General features: G+C 40.2%; 1 protein-coding gene across 15 annotated transcripts in view; it reads left to right on the top strand.

The window, feature by feature from the left end:
• Positions 1-18,650, top strand: part of Baz2b (bromodomain adjacent to zinc finger domain 2B) — a 325,749-nt gene that overhangs the window by 63,193 nt on the left and 243,906 nt on the right. The window lies entirely within an intron of this gene.

Here is an 18,650-nt window from a genome sequence, read left to right as displayed (position 1 = left end):
TTTGGATAATTTCCCTGCCTAGGGGGTGTAATTAAAGTTTCTGGAGTAAGCTATAAGCATAGCTTGGGTTTGTGAATCCATGTGGCATTTTTGACATAAAACAGGTTTATCTCTCAAAGCAAAGAAAGCTTGCACGTAGGAAACCTCAGATCTTTCCCCCTCCTCCCAGCAAAACAAGTCTAATTGTAAAATAATAGGATGTTTAATGCTTTCCTTCGGGGGCCACTTTTCTCCATCTGCCAACTGATATTCAGGCTAAACTTGATGGCAGAAAACCATCCAGCGGGTGGGGGTGTCTGGGGTCAAAAATAAGTATTCACAAGGATACGCTGCAGGGGAGGACTCTGGGTTGTTCATCAGTATGATAGCGAAAGAGAAAACACATCCCTGATTTTATTATCCCTGATTCTATGGGTTGCAGAGCATCCCTTCACTCCTCTCATTTTTAACCACAAGAGGGCCCTCTCCTTTATCTTTAGAGACCACATGAGGGGCCCCAGGCTTGGTACCGCAGCTGGCCTTGTCCTGCTAGAGGTCAGAAGGCTTGGACCTTATGTTCAGATTTTCTAATTATATCTGGATATATTATCCTTTAAATTTTTCTGGGCTAGTAAGAAGGATCTCTGTATGAGGCTCTTCAGGGTCACTGCTAGCAGGGAGGGGCATTTGGCCTAAGAGGTGTCCAGATAGTAAGTCACCCTTTAGACTTGAAGATGGACAAACATAAATATCAGGTAGAAGGAGGAGGAGGAGGAGCCATTCACAGAATTCTTAGGGATTATAGGGCCACCTATCCTATCTTATCTGATCCAAATTATGTCATTATATAGTGGAGGGTCCCAGCATAAGACTTGGGATCTCCATTGGCAAAGTAGCAAGTGGAAAGTGGCTAAGTAATGAATTTTCTTTTGAAGTCTGAGGGTAGATCTGGCCATTCTGCTTGTCTGTATGGTCTGTGTTAATGGGACCCAGAGTAAAATTTCCTTTCTACAGGTTGGGACCTGCTAGTTGTCCTGTTTTCCATTGCCCTTGGAGCAAGAGGGACAGTTAGGGTATGCCAGTTCAAGAATCTGTTTAAGAATTCAATTCCTTAAATTCTTTTCTATTGTCAGAGAAAAAGTCTCTCTCCCTGCCAAGCATCTACCATTTCCTAATGTACGGAGCTGTGAGCACTATCTACCCTGTAGGACTCCACAGGCAATTCATCTGAGCTTATGCAGGCCATCAAAGGTAGAGGGATATGTCCTGTAGCCTAGAGGTGAGCCTTTCAGGAGGGTGACCTCCCATTCAGGCAGGTAGGGGTGGTGTTCTAGCCAGAAGCTTTCAGGATTGTTTCCATCGTTAAGAGGAAAGGAGATCCTGTAGGCTTTTGTCATAGTCATGAGAGAATTCAGAGGTTAGACAAAGAATTGAGAGAAGGCTTTGATTGTAAGGGAAAGCCCATGCTCAGTGTTCTCAGGGCAAGGACTTCCACCAAGTTTGGGGAGCACATCTGTGTCAGCAAGAAGGAAATAAAGACAAGGGAATGAGCCACTTGACAGTGTATGCTTTTATTGGGGGAGAAAGAGAACCTGCAGAGAGGGTTTCTGGTGTAAAAGTGGAACCTGCTGTCTGCTTACTAGCTGGGATTCTTAAAGGGGAGAAAGAGGTGGGTAGGAAGGAGATTAAAAAGTTTCTCTTGAAGCCTGAGGTTGGCCATTGCTTGGGGTAACTAGGGCATGTTAAGTTAAAGATCCTTGGGTGATTATAGACATCTCTCCTGGCCATTGCTGGGAGTTGATAGCACAGAGAAGACGAGAATCCAGAGAACAAATTATTTTAGTTTTGGGAGCCAAATTACTTTAGATTTTGTAATTGTCATTGTCAGACCAAAATGGAGGAGCTTTCCAAGATGTCATGGCCATAATTAACACCAGGGATTTTCATCCCTTAGTCTTAACAAGTGAAGAAAGGTGGAAGTCTAGTTTTGAAGTTTTTTCTTCCTTGGGAGTGGAAATCTTAGGTGCATGATGTAGGAAAGCCAGATGCACTATGGGCGTCTCTTAAGTTGGAATACCTGGAAAATGTGCAGGACCATCATTTTAGTATGAGACCATTAGAGTAGAGAAGTTGTACATTTTATAGACAGGTTAAAAATGAAAGGATCAAGTATGAGGGGTGGAACAGTCTTTACCAACCAATTGGGAAGGACAAGGGCTGACTTCTTTTTGTTGTTGTTTGTTTGTTTGTTTTTTGAGACAGGGTTTCTCTGTGTAGCTTTGCGCCTTTCCTGGAACTCGCTTTGGAGACCAGGCTGGCCTCGAACTCACAGAGATCCGCCTGGCTCTGCCTCCCAAGTGCTGGGATTAAAGGCATGCGCCACCACCGGGATTGTTTGTTTGTTTTTTGAGACAGGGTTTCTCTGTGTAGCTTTTGGAGCCTGTCCTGGAACTCACTTTGTAGACCAGGCTGGCCCCAAACTCACAGAGATCCGCCTGGCTCTGCCTCTAGTGCTGGGATTAAAGGCGTATGCCACCACCGCCTCTGACTCAAGGCTGACTTCTTAAGTGTGGCTCAAATTGAACAGTCAGTCCATTGGCTTTTGTATTCTAATGGAGCAATTGAGGTTCCTTGTGTTGCTTTTTGTGCCTCTTCCTGTATCTGACTTGTAATGCTAATGAACATCCAGCAAGAAGTCCTAACAAGGACACATCATCTGCCTTGCTCAGTTAGCAAGTAATGTGGGGCAAAATGCTTGTCCAAAGTCAGCATGAACCACTGAATCAATCTAATGATCTGCAGTACTTTGAATTCATTACCTAAAGTTCAAATAATCATGGCATAGACCCTGTGACAGTCTGTGACAGTCAGCATTGTATGCTGTTCCTCCAACTGCCCCACTCAATGCCATGGTGTGTGTTTACAACTCTGTGATTGTTGCAAGAAGATGGGAGAGTAGTAGTGGGAATGAAGACTTGTAAATAATTATGGTCTCGTTTGAGTGGGCCACTTGATTCCCATCCACACTTTATATACCCCAGCCTTACCCTGCCTGGAATTAAGAAACATCAAGGGCATTCAAAGCAGAGGAAGCCATTTTCTAGAACCAAGTTTCAATTGGAGGTAAGGTGGGCTTTTGAGAGAAGCTAAGGAGGACAATGAGTCATGGGATCCAGGAATAGGCTGAGAGTGTGCCTTGATGAGGGGCTATGTTTTTGGTCCAGTTGAGTCCCTATTAGACGCCTTTCGTTGTAGTTCTAGTAAATATATTTTGATACAGGACAGTTTAATGGGAAGCTGTATCACAAACACCTGGGGCCCTGTGAAGGGAAGAAATATGTAACATGTCTGAGAATTATGTGATTCCTGAAGACTGGTAAAAGTATCAATAAAATCTTGGCCCTGGGTATATGAGAAGTTTTAGGGTCTCCTGGGGTCATCTGTGGAACATGAGCTCTTATACATTAATGGGTCTCTAGTGATACTGAAGTCAGCTCCAATATTAGTATCTGAGATATAATATTTAAGTTGGAAACAAAAGGAATCCTTATGCCCTTTGTTGGTGTGAGGGGTATTATACCATTAGTATGAGTGTAAAGTTTGTTTGACTACTGTCCAAGAAGACATCTTTTATGGTTTGCAAGGGTTCCAAGTACAGATGGCCAGATTCCCAGTTGTGGTTGTTGGTTGTGTTATAGGTGTGGATTTGAGTCCCAAGGTACCCATTGGAGTTTCCAGGCTCTTGTGTCTCAGGACAAAGAATTACACCAGACACATGATTAGAAGGAGCAATAGAGACAGTTTATTAAGAAAGGAACACACTCCTGAGAAGTGGAAGTGGGCTAGTGAGCTGAAGAAAAACATGCTAAAAAAGCCACAGCCCCGTATAGGTCATTTACATAGCACCACCTCTCCCCTGTTTGTATTGTGCAGGCCTTTCTAAAGTTTGCTGATGTATGTAGGCCAGGTAGGGGAGGGTTTCCAGTCTTTCTCTGCCAATTGTCTTCTTTCATGTTAATGATGGTGTCTCTCTTTCCAGCCTCAAAAATCTGGTCCTATTTTGGCCCTTAAGTATGGTTTAGGAAAGCAGGACATAGACATTACTCCTTTGCTTTTGTGTTTGGGAGAACTGAGGTAACCTGAATAGGTAAAACATTAGTTAAGAGACCGGAATGAAATGGGTCATGATTGTAGACTGGATAAAGAGGGCGATGGGAAGATCAGTTAAAGCACCTGGGGTGCACGGGGGTCTGCAAAGATCAGTCACATTATCAAGTCAGGATTCAAGAATTGACTCCCAGCTAGATAATGGTGATAACATTATCTAAATTCTAAATGTTTACTTTTATGGTCCCTCATGAAGGGAAGGCTTCAATCTCTAAGGATATAGGTCCCATCAGAGTTGTTTTCTGTTTCCTGAGAACCCAAAAGAGATAAGTTTTATTTCAGAAAGTTGAATCCAAATGGTATTCCACTTTGCCCGACAGTAGAGTGTATATAAAAGAACCTGGTATGTAGCGCACGCCTTCATCCCAGTACTTGGGAAGCAGAGGCAGGCGGATCTCTGAGTTCCATGCTAGTCTGATCTACAGTGCTATTTCCAGGACAGCCAGGGCTACACGGAGAAATTCTGTCTTCAAAAAACAAGGAGAAAAAGAAAAAAAAAACAAACCCCAAACACCAACAAACCTGGTATGGCCCTTTACATTAGGGTTATCAGAGGGTGTGACTCTTCCCTGTTGGATAATCTAAATCAGAAGTTCCTGGGTGGGGGCCTGTTTATAGCCTTGCAATAAGTGAGCTGAGTAAAGTCTGTTTGCCACTTCTCTCCTAAGTAGGTATATCTCCTTTAGACTGAGTTAAAAATCAGTAGCTACTAAAACTTCCTTTTTTTTCTCCCTCCTCTCTCTCTCTCTCTCTCTCTCCCTCCCTCCCTCCCTCCCTCCCTCCCTCCCTCCCTCCCTCTTCTTCTTCTTCTTCTTCTTCTTCTTCTTCTTCTTCTTCTTCTTCTTCTTCTTCTTCTTCTTCTTCTTCTTTTCTCTCTCTCTCTCTCTCTCTCTCTCTCTCTCTCTCTCTCTCTCTCTCTCATTTTGGTTTTTTGAGGCAGGGTTTCTCTCTGTAGTTTTGGCTGTCCTGGAACTTGCTCTGTAGACCAGGCTGGCCTCTAACTCACAGAGACCCACCTGCCTCTGCCTCCCCAAGTGCTGGGATTAAAGGTGTGTGCCACCACCCTGCTCTGTTCTTTCTTTTCATGTGAGTCAAGGTCTTACTATGTAACCCTGGCTGGCCTGGCACTCAGTGTACCCATTCTTGGCCTGGGTACTATCTTCCTGTTTCAGACTCCTAAGTGTTGGGATTACAGGTGTGTGCCACTATCCCCAGCTGGGACCCTCTTTCCATATTATATTATAGCTCATTCCATCTGTCCTAGATTCTCTCCATAATTGATAATCTCTTGGTTCTCTGAGTCATAAAGTAAATATTTATTCAGGAAGGGCCTCTACATAGCATATAAAAAAAGCTAAATTATAAGGTATCTTTGGGACGTCTTCTTGTTCTGGGAAGGGCTGTGAGTAGCAATTTTAGCCAGGATTAGAAGTTTACTGACAAGGTCTTTTAAGTGTAGGACTAGCCTTTCCAGTCTTTTTAAGAGGACTGGTTTTTCCATGCTGCATGAAGATGATCAGTAATACCAAGTGGAGTGGGGACTATCTGTTGTTTTTGTTGGGAAGGAAGATTGCTCAACACTCTGTAGGAATGATCCCTTTTAGTAATTGCCTTAGAAACTTCATGTACCTTTTCTTATTTATTTATTTATTCAAGAGCTGAGGACCGAACCCAGGGCCTTGCGCTTGCTAGGCAAGAGCTCCACCACTGAGCTAAATCCCCAGTCCTCATGTACCTTTTCAATTCCCTGTAGAACTCAGACCACCAGGTGAATGTGCCAGTAAAGTGTAACTGTTTATAGTCTTGTAATAAGCGATCTGAGTGAGATCTGTTTGCCACTTCTCACCTAAGTAGGTATGCCTCCTTTGGAATGTGTAGATGAAATTCTAAACAGTTTTAGTAAATAAGAAACACAGAGCCAAATACAGAGGTAATAGCCAAAGAGATCAGAGAGCCACGATTACCTTATCTTACCACCTTGCCTGCCTACAAAATCATTTTTTTAAATAATATTAGTATCTCTTTTTGTGGCCTGTTCATTGGACAACCGTCAGTTCTAATGCCTTTTTAATTGCCTGTTAGATTTTGTCTGCCATGTTGTTATTGGGGGATCTTTTTTCTCTGTCAATGATTCCCTTCCTAGGCAGTGATGGCACACACCTTTAATCCCAGCACTTGGGAGGCAGAGTCAGGTGGATCTCTGAGTTCAAGGCCAGCCTGGTCTACAGAGTGAGTTTCTAGGACAACCAGGGCTACACAAAGAAACCCTGTCTCTAAGAAAAACAAAACAAATCAAATGCCTTACAGTAAATTGAAGAGTTTTCACTACCAGAAATGATAAAGATTTGAAGTGATATGTTAATTGGTTGGTTTACTTGACTTACATTTTTTTTTTTTTTTTTGGTTTTTCGAGACAGGGTTTCTCTGTGTAGCTTTGCGCCTTTCCTGGAACTCACTTGGTAGCCCAGGCTGGCCTCAAACTCACAGAGATCCGCCTGGCTCTGCCTCCCGAGTGCTGGGATTAAAGGTGTGCACCACCACCGCCCGGCGACTTACATTGTTTTTATAAAATCACAATATCACTTGTAACCTATTTATAATTTAAAATAATTTAAGCATATAAAATATTTTAAGAATTTTTTTGGCAACCTAGGTCATGTAGAGAATACCTGTGATCCCATCATCTAGTAGTCTAAGGTGGGAGGGCCCTGATTTCAAGGCCAACATGCGGTGGCGGTGGTGCAAGCTTTTAATCCAAGCACTTGAGAGGCAGAGCCAGGCGGATCTCTGTGAGTTCAAGGCTAGCCTGGACTGTTTCACAGAGAAACCCTGTCTCAGGAAAAAAACAAAAACAAAAAACCAACAACAACAACAACAAAAAAAACCCATCTCAACCCATAAAGTAGAGGGGTTTTGTTTGTTTGTTTTTTGCTCAGAGTTTGTATATGAAAAGAATAAAAACACTTTCCAGAGCTCAGAAAAAATACTTTCAAACCTATGTGGAAAAATACTTTATTAAGACATACTTCATGACTGAAAATTTTTTTTTTCCCTTTTTCTTTTTGAGACAGGGTCTCACTACATTTACCAGTCTTGTCTCAACTGATCCCCCCTCACCACCACCCCCCAGAGTAATAGAACTATAAATGTGTATCACTGTGCTATGCTGGACTTGAAGGTTTTTGTTTTTTCCTCTTTTCGATAACTTCATAAAACTGCTGTGCCAACTGTACTACTGAATTCAGCTGTCAATTTTTAGTCTTTTTACCCAGCTTGTCATTGTCAGTTGAAATAATACAAGTAAATATAAGTAAACAGCTTTTACGGCCATGATATTTCCATCTCTCTCTCTCTCCTCTGGTATTGGTTGTTTTTACTCTTTGCTCTTTGGTCTTTTGGTGGCCCGTCACCCAGCTCCTAAATAAATACACACAGAGACTTATTATTACTTATGAATGCCCGGCCTTAGCTTGGCTTGTTTCTAGCTAGCATTTTCTTAAATTATCCTGTCTATCTTTTGCCTCTGGGCTTTTACCTTTCTTTATTTCTGTATACCTTTTCTTTTTTTTTCTTTCCATAGTCTGCACTTAATTTCTAGAATATTATTCTAGAGTTTGCATTGACCTCACAGTCTCTCTTCCTCAATTTCCTTTTCCAGTTTTCCACAACTTCTAAATATCAGAACACCAAAGAGTTTTTTCCATCAGTACTCTTTGGTGATTTCAACCATTTTGTGGCTTTAAATACTAAAAACAAAGAACTCCTAAATTTTTATTTCCTGCCTGAATCTTTTTCCTCAAGTTCAGTTTGTATAAAGTAGCTATATTTATGCTTAACATCTTCACATGGATGCTTAGATTACCGGTATCTGTGACTTAACATGTCTAAAGCAATCTACTGACCTATATCAGACCCTGATTTCATCATCCAGTGTATCTGTTTTTGCAGTCTGCCTATGTAAATAAATCTTCAGTCCTCTGTTTCCTGGAGACAAAATCTACCATCATTCAGTCTATTCTTTTTTTTATATTATCTAGGCAACCAATCAACAGATCTTTTAGCCCTACTTTCAGGAAAATTTCTGAATCTGACCCCTTTCTAGTACATCCATCACTGCTGTCTTAATCATTGATTTGTTGTAACAAAACTCTATAAACCATGTGGTTCATACATAGTATGCATGTCTTTTTCACATTTTTGAGCGCTGATAAGTATAAGATCAAAGGTACACAACCAAATATCCTATCTTGTGAGGGACTGTCTTCTGGTTCAGAAATAGTGCCTTTTCATTCTTTGGTCATATGGTAGAAGGGCAGATGAGTTCCTTGTTGTTTATTTATTGGTTTGTTTGTACATCCCGACTGCAGATGCCTCTCCCTCCTCTCCTCCCAGACCCTCCCCACCACTTGGGTCTGTTTTATAAAGACACTAAACCCACTAGTGAACACTCTGCCCTCATGACTTAACCACCTTCCAACAGCTCCAGGTCTTAATACCATTATTTTGAGAGTTGGAATTTTAACATATGAATTTGGGAGGCTTAAACCTCAAGACCATTAGCAATTACCATCTGGTTCTAAGCTCCCCTAGTCCCTAGTTTGAATGTTTTGAGGAACTTTTATGTGGTCTAACTTCCAATCTTGTTTTGCCACAGTGTTTCTGCCCCCCTTCCCCGTGTGTGTGTGTGTGTGTGTGTGTGTGTGTGTGTGTGTGTGTGTGTGTGTGTGTGTGTATGTGTCTCTGTGTCTCTGTGTGTGTCTGTGTGTGTACAAATTAGGAGCCAAAGTATGTTTTATAGCAATGAGATGGATTCTGTAACAAACCCCAGCCATTTTCCTTACCTTATTTTCACCAGAAAAAAAAAATAGTCTCTCCTAATATGCATCCATTTGCTTTTAATGTCTCTAATCAAGTAGTAACCACAGATTTTGGGTGTGTCTGGATGCCAGTCAGTTGGAGTGTGTACTCCTGAAGGGTTATTGTTTGTACTTTCCACCTACACCATATGTACTGGTAATTTCTGACCTTAAAAATGGACATACACAGGCTGGAGAGATGGCTCAGTGGTTAAGAGCATTGGCTGTTCTTCCAGAGGTTCTGAGTTCAATTCCCAGCACTCACATGGTGACTCACAACCATCTGTAATGAGATCTGGCGCCCTCTTCTGGCCTGTAGGGATACATGCTGGCAGGACGCTGTATGCTTAATAAATAAATAAATCTTAAAAAAAAAATGTACATACACAAGCCAGGTGGGCAGGCGTGGCACACGCCTTTAATCCTAGCACTTGGGAGGCAGGTGGATCTCTGTGAGTTTGAGACCAGCCTGGGCTACAGAGTGAGTTCCAGGACAGGCTCCAAAGCTACACAGAGAATCCCTGTCTCGAAACACCACCACCCCCCAAAAAATAGGTATCGTAAAATTCATATAGCCAGTTGACTGTCACAGAAGGCTTTAATTGATTTTCAGTATACTTCCCCCCGCCCTCCCCAGGGTTTCTCTGTATAGTTTTGGTGCCTGTCCTGGATCTCACTCTGTAGACCAGGCTGGCCTCAAACTCAGAGATCTGCCTGGCTCTGCCTCTGCCTCCTGAGTGGTGGGATTAAAGGCGTGTACCACCACTGCCCAGCTCAATATACTCTTTTTATTGATTGAATTTTGGATCTTGGTTCTGGTTTTGTATTAGCTTGGGCCCTTGTGCTTTCTAAGCAAGTGTTGAGCTACACTCTGTTCACCAAATTCTTGTTCTGTACCACTAACTGTAGCCATCTATTATTGTAGATCGTGAGTGAATGTAGTTCTAACATGAACATTATTATTTTGTTTAATTAAATGAGGAAGATGAAAGTGAACCAATAATGGGGCCTGATGTGGTGGTACATTTTTGTAATAACCAGCTAAAACAGGAAGATAAAGTGGGCTGGTGGCTGGCACATGCCTTTAATTCCAGCACTTGGGAGGCAGAAGTTCAAGGCCAACTTGGTTTACAGATTGAGTTCCAGGGCTACACAGAGAAACTCTGTCTTGAAAAACGAAACAAAACAAACAAATATGTTTAAGGACAGCAAACAAAAGAAAATGAAAAATAAATCAGGTCAAAAGATGTGTGCTGAAACTCTTTATCCGTGTCAACAACTTGCTGAATTGTTCATAACTTTCAAATATTAGATTATTTCCTCATCTTTGGTTATTTCAGTGCAACACTTCAAATTTTATTCACATTCTATACATACATATTCACTGTCCCCTCTTTGAGTCAGGGTTTCATTATGTAGTCTTGGCTGGCCTGGAACTCTCAGATGTCCACCTGCCTCTGACTCCTGAAGGCTGGGATTAAAAGTGTGTGTCACCACACCTGGTTGCCATCCCTTGCTTAAGTTTAGACCAGTGGTTCTCAACCTTCCTAAAGCTGCAACCCTTTAATATAGTTCCTCATGTTGTGGTGATCCCCAACCATAAAATTATTTTAGTTCCAACTTCATGCCTGTAATTTTGCTATTATGAATCATAAAGTAAATGTCAGATATGTAGGATATCTGATAGGTGACCCCTGTGAAAGGGTTGTTCCCACAGGTTGAGAAATGCTGGTCTAGACTAATAACAAAACATTAAGTTATGAGGAGATTTGTTTTATGAACATTTCCGTGGTATGAATATCCCAACAGTCAACTTCAAGCTACCACTGTGACATCACTACACAGAGTTGGGAAGAACCCTACAGCGGTGCCTCACTGTGTGGGTGTGCTGCTTTGATGAAGAATGGCCCCAGAGGCTCATCTATTTGAAGGCTTAGTTACTAGGGAGTCACACTATTCGAAAGGATTAGAAGGATTACTTGAGCTGTAGCCTTGTTGGAGGAAGTATGTCATGAGTTGGGGGGAAGTGGGGGTTGGTTTTGAGGTTTCAAAAGCCCATGCCAAGCCCAGAGAGCCTCCAAGGATCAGGATGTAGCTCTCAGCTACTGCCCCCATGCCTGCCTGCATGCTACTATGCTTCCCACCATGGTGGTCATGGACTTAAACCTCTGCACTATAAGCAGGACCCAAAGTCAATGCTTTCTCTTATAGGAGTTACCTTGGTCGTGTTGTCTCTTCACAGCAATAGAATGGTGTCTAAGGCATTGGTTTTGTGTATTGACAATGCAACAGAACACCCAAATAACCTCTAGTACAGGGACAACAGAGGAGTAAGAAGTGATGAGTTGTGACGTTTGTTTTTAATGTATTGACTTTTAAATTGGAAAATACTAATTTTTTTAGTAATAAATTTAGTAACCATCTTACAAAGATCCTGAAAATTTTAACATTTCAATTTCTTGCCCTGGTTTGCATAGAGGATTGCTTTAGGAAACACAGTTAATGTCTATGCATGTACTATAAAATTGCTTTAAAATTTTTTTCTAATGTTACTTGTATTTTCAAAGTTTATTATAATGAACTCATAAGGTTTCCATGTTTACCAGATAAAGAGAATGGCATTATAGTGCCTTTATGTTGGCCACCTTGAAACTCACAGATACACTGTGTGGCACACTTACCTGGAACTTCTTTGAAAATCTTTGAGAATCTGCTGGGTGGGTGGTGGCCCATGCCTGTAATCCCAGCACTCAGGAGGCAGAGGCAGGTGGATCTCTGTGAATTCGAGGCCAGCCTGGTCTACAGAGCTAGTCCAGGACAGGCTCCAAAACTACAGAGAAACCCTGTCTCGAAAAACCAAAAAAAAAAACAGAAAAAGAAAGAAAATCAAATCTATTTTGTAATCTGATATATATTTGCATACATGCATATACGAACACACATACTTTTTGTTTTGTTTGTTTGTTTGTTTGTTTTTTTTTTGAGACAGGGTTTCTCTGTGTAGTTTTGGAGCCTGTCTTGGATCTCACTCTGTAGCCCAGGCTGGCCTTGAATTCACAGAGATCCACCTGGCTCTGCCTCCCGAGTGCTGGGATTAAAGGTGTGCGCCACCACCACCACCACCACCACCACCACCACCACCACCACCACCACCACCCCGCCACGAACACACATACTTACATGCATACATATTTACACAATTTCAAATTTGGCTCTCTGTCAACATCTAATAGGGAATTATTTTCTTTACCAGCCAGTTCTTAGAATAATGAGTTGGGACTGGGCTCTTTAAGGGAAGAGCATTTCCATATTATGCATATGACTTTGTAAATGCTGTAAATTCCTTCCCCCCAACATTGCAAAAGAACATCAATGGGCTGCTCTTCCAAAAGGCCAGGGTTCAATTCCCAGCACCCATGTGACAGCTCACAACTAACTGTAACTGTATTATTCCCAGGGGATTTGACACCCTCTTCTGTCATTTGGCACCAGACACACCTGTGGTGCACAAACATACATACAGGCAAAACACCCATACACACAAAAGAAGCAAACAAATGGATAAAAGACCAGCAGCAACAAACCCTAAGGAACAAAGACTCACTGCTTCCTGTTCTATGTGGGCTAGAAAATGTCCCCCATAGGCTTGTGTGTTTGAATATTGTTCTGCAGCTAGCAGCTGTGTTTTAGGAGACTGGACCCTAAGGAGGTGGGACCAGCTTGGAAGAAGTAGATCTGTTGGTGGCAGGCCCTGAGCTGTATATCCTGGCTCTGCTTCCTGTCCTATCCTTGCTTCCTGTTCTGCCGAAGTGGCAGTGGCTGCCATGTGCTTTGACCTCCACCATGCATTCTCTGCCACGATAGGTTGTATCCCCTGAAACAGGGCCAAAGTGCACTTGGCCCTCAAGTTGCCTCTTGTCAGGAATTTGGTCACCACAACCAAAGTAACTAATAGTGACCTTTCCCTAGCTAAATGTGAGGTTTTTTTTTAAAAAAATCCTTATGACTTGTTTTACTACTGTTAGTTTTAATGATTTACGTAATCTCTTGTGGCCAATGGGTGATGTTCATATTGGTCCCCTCAAATTGGTTCCCAAGTCCTTTTGACAAGGCATCAACAATTGCTAATGGTTTCCATACTTTGTATGGCAGGATATTCCAAATTCATCCTAAGTATTTCTGCCCCAAACCTGGAATTAGCTCTCACTTCTGGGAATTCTCACAAGCAGATGGTGTTTAGAGACTGTAACCTGAGTAGTATGGGTGTGTGTTGGGTGAAATCACACTAGACCCTCCCAGGTAGTTACAATGGGCACATGCTAAGAAATAGGCGGTTTTAAATATAAACTATAGAATGAGTTCATTTTAAAGTGTAACAGTTTTTCATGTTTCTCATTTGTACCACACCAAAAGTTAATTTTCCCCAAACACCAATTAATTTGTTTATTCATTCTCAGACTATGCTTCAAGAGTATTATAGTAACCTCACTGGCAATAGCACAATGATATTGTTACAGATAACAGAGTTGTTTCTGTTACCTTGTAATTCTTTTTCTTAGGGTACTGCAGGAGGACTGTATTGTTAGAGAATGTGATTCAGTTTTGTTTGTTTGGTGGCTGCTGCGAACTGAATGTAGGTAGGCTATCACACATGGTAAGTATATGTTCTGCATTGAGCCACACCCCCAACCCTCATTATAGTGTTTAAAGGGGACACGGCTCCTTCTTTTCTGTCCAGTTATGTCACCAAATACAAGTTCATGAGTTCATGCAGGTGTTTGATAATAGTTATTTTATCTAGTTCTCCAACCACGTCTACTGAACAGATTTTAGGAGAAATTCACAAACAAGTTACGTTCCTTTCCCACCCTGCTCCCTCACTCTCTCATGGGTAAACTTGCTTTTGTTGTTTAATGTATCATTTTACCTGACAAAACCTAGCTAAAATATAGATGATAGATAGCATACAAGTTTTTCCTCTAATCTGCTTTTTTCTAATGCTCTATTTTCCTAAGTTTAGGGAGCAATGCTAAGTACTCCCTTTCATGGTCACTGTCCTTCCTTAAGCTGTGCATAGTATTTTGCTGTGTGGGTGTGCCATGAGTCATTCATCCATTATCCTACAGCAGACACTTGGTTTATTTCTAAGCTTTTTCTATAATGAGAATGCTTCACTGAATAATTTCCTATATACCTATTTTCATCATTTTGAGTCAGATTTTTGAAAGTGAGATTTTCCCTTCCAAAGTACATACATATGTAACTTTGTTGGAAGCTGTCAAATTCTCCCATGTTGGGATTTTCTTTTACATTTTGTACTCCAGTAAGCTAAAACGTAAAAATGGGGTGTGGGCTACCTCATTTCTCAGAAGAGCCTTACTAAGAGGCTGTGCTGTGAAACTTAGATTTTTGCCAAACTAATGGATGAGGAATAGATCTGAGTGATTTAATTTGCATCTCTCATTATAGAAAGGTTGTGAATGCTTTTACTGAAGAAGCATTTGCATTTTTTTTCACGTCAAAATACTCTTTCTGTATCAGGTTATTAGTTGTTAGTCTGTGTGGAGAAGCGCTTTTCACAGTTCATCATTTTTGTTTGTCCTGTGCTTATTGAGGGGGGTCTCCTTTTTTCTATAAAGTTTATTTGATGGGATGAAATGCAGCAGTCTTTCACTTTATTGTATATTATTTTGATATGGCTGGGAAGTTTTTCCCGTCTCTAAGGAATCCCCTATAGTTCTACACTACAAGATGTACATTTTCTATGTAAACATCTGATCTCTTTGAAACTTATTCTTGGAAGCATCAAAGTTTATTTCTCTACAGAAGCTCAGTTACTCAAACACTTATTAGTTAAAAGTCCATCTGTGTCTCGATGCTTTGGGACACACCTTTTGTCTAGGCGACATTTTTGTTGTCACTTGAGGCAGCTTCTCGTTCTTGGTAATTATCAACGGTTAAATTACAAATCGTTTATAATAACTCAATACCTGATATGATTGCCCCACTCTTCTTTAGGCTTCATTTATTTATTTATTTTCCCATCAGTGTTGCTGTCAGTTTCTGCTTATGGTAGTATTTACCACAAACACTCTTGGGGAGGGAGAAGGTTAGGGCAGGGGGAGGGGGAAGATTGGATGGGAGGAGGTATATACTCCAGATCACGGGAATCTCCCCTTTGTTTTAAAGTTGGGTATATGCATTTTGAAAAAAGCTTTACACTTAATTTTGGTGAATACCAGTAAAAAATAAAAGCCTGTAGAATACAGTGTTAAATTCTGATTTCGGACTGTCTTATGTCTTAAGATTCTCCTACACATTCTGGACTGTAGTTAATGACTCCAATCTCTCTAGCTGCCTTTTACTCATTCTTCACCTTAGTTCTGATGTCCTCTAGTTCAGGGGAAAATTGCACCAAATTATCTGAGTGTATAGCTTCAATGCCACTACCTTTTACAAAGTCTCTTGTGATTGCTTATTTCATTTTATTCATTTGGATATAGAGTCTTGCTGTGTAAGACATGCTAGCCTCAGATTTGAGGAGCTCCTTCTCCCTCAGCCTCCCAACCTCTGGTATAACAGGTCATTCTAAACCAGTCAAACAGTGTCTTCCTACTGCAGCTTATCATTTGCACTGCCTGTGAAGTTACTCCTTTAAACCAAGGTCAGTCATGTTAATCCTTTGCTAACATTGTTGGCTCTCAGGATAAATTCACCCACCTTACCACATAACCTTAGTAAGCCTTTCAGTGTTCGATACCAGCCAACTGTTCATGCTGTCTGTCATTTCTTCATCCCTCACAAGTACCATACCTTAGTTCACAGTGCTGGCGTAATTAGTCTGGAGGATGGCAGAACCTACACAAGTTCAGAATTATCACAAGATTAGGAAAGATTGCTCCATCACTAAATCCTCTCACAACTGTGCATATGGTTCAGTGCTGAGTTAGGTGATCTCCAGTAGAAGACAAAGGGCTGTGGGAGCTGAATTATTTTATAACTATACTAATTTGATCTGATTTTTCCTCAACTCTGTGAGCTAATCAATGGTCAAATTCGTAAACATGAAAAAGAAACAACATGATCTCAACAAGACACGAAGCATAGCTTTGTAAGAAGGTGTCAAGTACTGGGAGTAATATAGCTTAAGATTCCTAATACATCATTACTTTAAAATATCAGTTTAAACATAGAGGCTAAATTGTTCAGGTGTGGTGTTGCATACCTTTGATTCTAGCACTCGGAGGCAGAGGCAGGTGGATCTCTGTGAGTTCCAGGGTAGCCTGGTCTCAAACAAAATAAAACAAAAAATATTTATAGGTTATATTGGATAACTAATTCATTTCAATGACCAAATAACATGAAACACTCAACGCCATATTTTAATATAAAAATGTTTTTATTATTGATGTGAAAATATAGAAATTTTCATTTATAGTTTTGGGTGTCAATTATTGATTTCCATCAAACTTTGTCTTTGAGAATGCCACAAAAGCATTTCCAGATTAGACAAGAAACTCTCAATGATAAGTTTTCAAATGTTCTGAAAAGACATTAAAATAAAATTCTTTGCTATAACAGCTTTCCTGTTGTGTTTAAATCTTTTCAGGACACTAAGGCTCATTTTGCTGTAAGTCACAACCAGGGAAAAGACAACTTTTTGTTGATGGTGATTTCAACTTCAATTGCATGTACATACTTTTAAGACATTTAAACTCTGGGTCTGCATCAAAGGAATGATACTCTTATAATAATTAACTGATTATTATGTATATATTTCTTTATTAGGTATGTTTCCACAGTTTATTATAAAAAAGATACTATAATTTTCTCCCATGGGTTTTTTTTCCCCCTAAAAGCCAGGCAATGTAAATTACACATCCTATGAAACCCATTATTTGAGGACCAACGGAGCATCTATGGACCACATTTTACTTTAAGCAGAATACCATTCTGGGTTGCACAAGTTATGGTGTGCCACTAATGTACTTTAAGGAGAATTGCATCTCAAGTCAACTCAGAGAGTCAAGACAACTTGAAATCAACCCCTTTTCCTTATTATCCTAAACTAATGTTAACTAGGCAAAGTGTCAGTAACATATACTAAAATAGCAACATTGAACTTTATGCATAGAAATATCGCTAAATTCCATTTGAGTAATGACCACCAGTATAGAATAATACAAGAACTTTTTTGAGTGTGATTTAGGATCATAGTCTACATGCTACCATTCATATTTACATTTTAATCTATTTTTCATGTGGACATTATTAGTAAATTTTGAGATGGTGGGATTGTTGACCTAGTCATACATGTATAAAGCTTGGCCTCTGAGTTAATTAAATATGAGTTAATAATATATTGTAAGGAAATTATTGTCTTTATTACAGTTATTAGGTAGTTACTGAAATTATAGTTTGAAAGGAATGTAGAGCATGGAAAACTCAGGATTAAATTATGCATTTGAACCTTAGGCCAGCTTTTACTATAGAGACAGTTTTCTGCTAAAAGAGAAATTGTATGTCATTGAAATTAAATGCTTTTCTGGGGATGGAAGATTCCAGTTTTTAATGAAATTACTGAGTGTGGTGTAGTGAAATGATTAAAATCTGTATTCCGGGAATGTGGCAGGAAAAAAATCAATAAGTGCTAGCACAGCTTTGCTGCTCAATGTGAATCCTAAGATTGAAATAAACTACTACAAAAATAATAATTAAAAACATATCAGCACATTAATTTATTTAGCATCAGTCTCCCGAGACATCATCTTCACTAATTTTTAGCATACATTACTATGTAATGAGCAGCGTCTTTTCAGATGCCCCTATTAGACAGGCAGTATCTCTGCCCCTCCCCCAGGCTCCTGCCTGCAATCATTGTACTTGCGCTTATTATGTTACAAATGACCGAGGTAAGGCTGACATTCTCAGTGCATGCAGAAAGACCTAGTCTGCCAGCTCTTTTTCCCTCCTAATGAAGCAGCTTTGTGAAATCTCCCCATGTGTTAATACTAATGAAGATCCTCCAGCACAATTAAAATCACAGCCAGTGGTTGAGGAGGAAACATAAAACAATAGCATCTTTTAAGATACATCTAGCCACATATGTATGCATAAAATAATATACGGTCAAATTATTCTCCAATAACTAAATTTTTACTTGGTCTTCATCCTGAAAATCAAATTACTTAATTTGTAATTACATAAACTTCAAGACTTTATTGTGTTCTTAAGGGAGAAAAACACGTTAATGAATATGTTTTTTAAATCACCTTTCTTCCTAGGTAATAAAATGTACCATGGTTATGAATTTTTCCTTTTTAAAATCGTTTTTAGGAGGCTGCGGGTAGACTGTCGAAGGGAACCGGCTGCACTTTGCCTTTAGTTTAACTTGATTGGTTGAAAGGAATTGGGGAGTGGAAGGTTAAAAACTGAGTCAGCTGGCTGAAATTCTGGGGATCAGACAGATACTTAGTTGGTAATGGGCAACTGGTCTTTTAAAGTGTTTAGTTCTTATAGTTAAACTAGTCCCCCCGCCCCCCAACCGAAAGTAGAAAAAAATTGAGATTACGGCTTACAATTATACCAGTAACTGCAAAAGGGCTGTTTAAACGTCTTTAATTTGAATCTTATTTTGACTCAAACTAT

The sequence above is a fragment of the Peromyscus californicus genome, unplaced genomic scaffold, assembly GCF_007827085.1.
Source record: "Peromyscus californicus insignis strain IS unplaced genomic scaffold, ASM782708v3 Scaffold_7__1_contigs__length_154581171, whole genome shotgun sequence".
NCBI classification, from domain to species: Eukaryota; Metazoa; Chordata; class Mammalia; order Rodentia; family Cricetidae; genus Peromyscus; species Peromyscus californicus.
The sequence above is the reverse complement of the archived record's forward strand: the minus strand, read 5'-3'. Positions and strand labels throughout refer to the sequence as shown.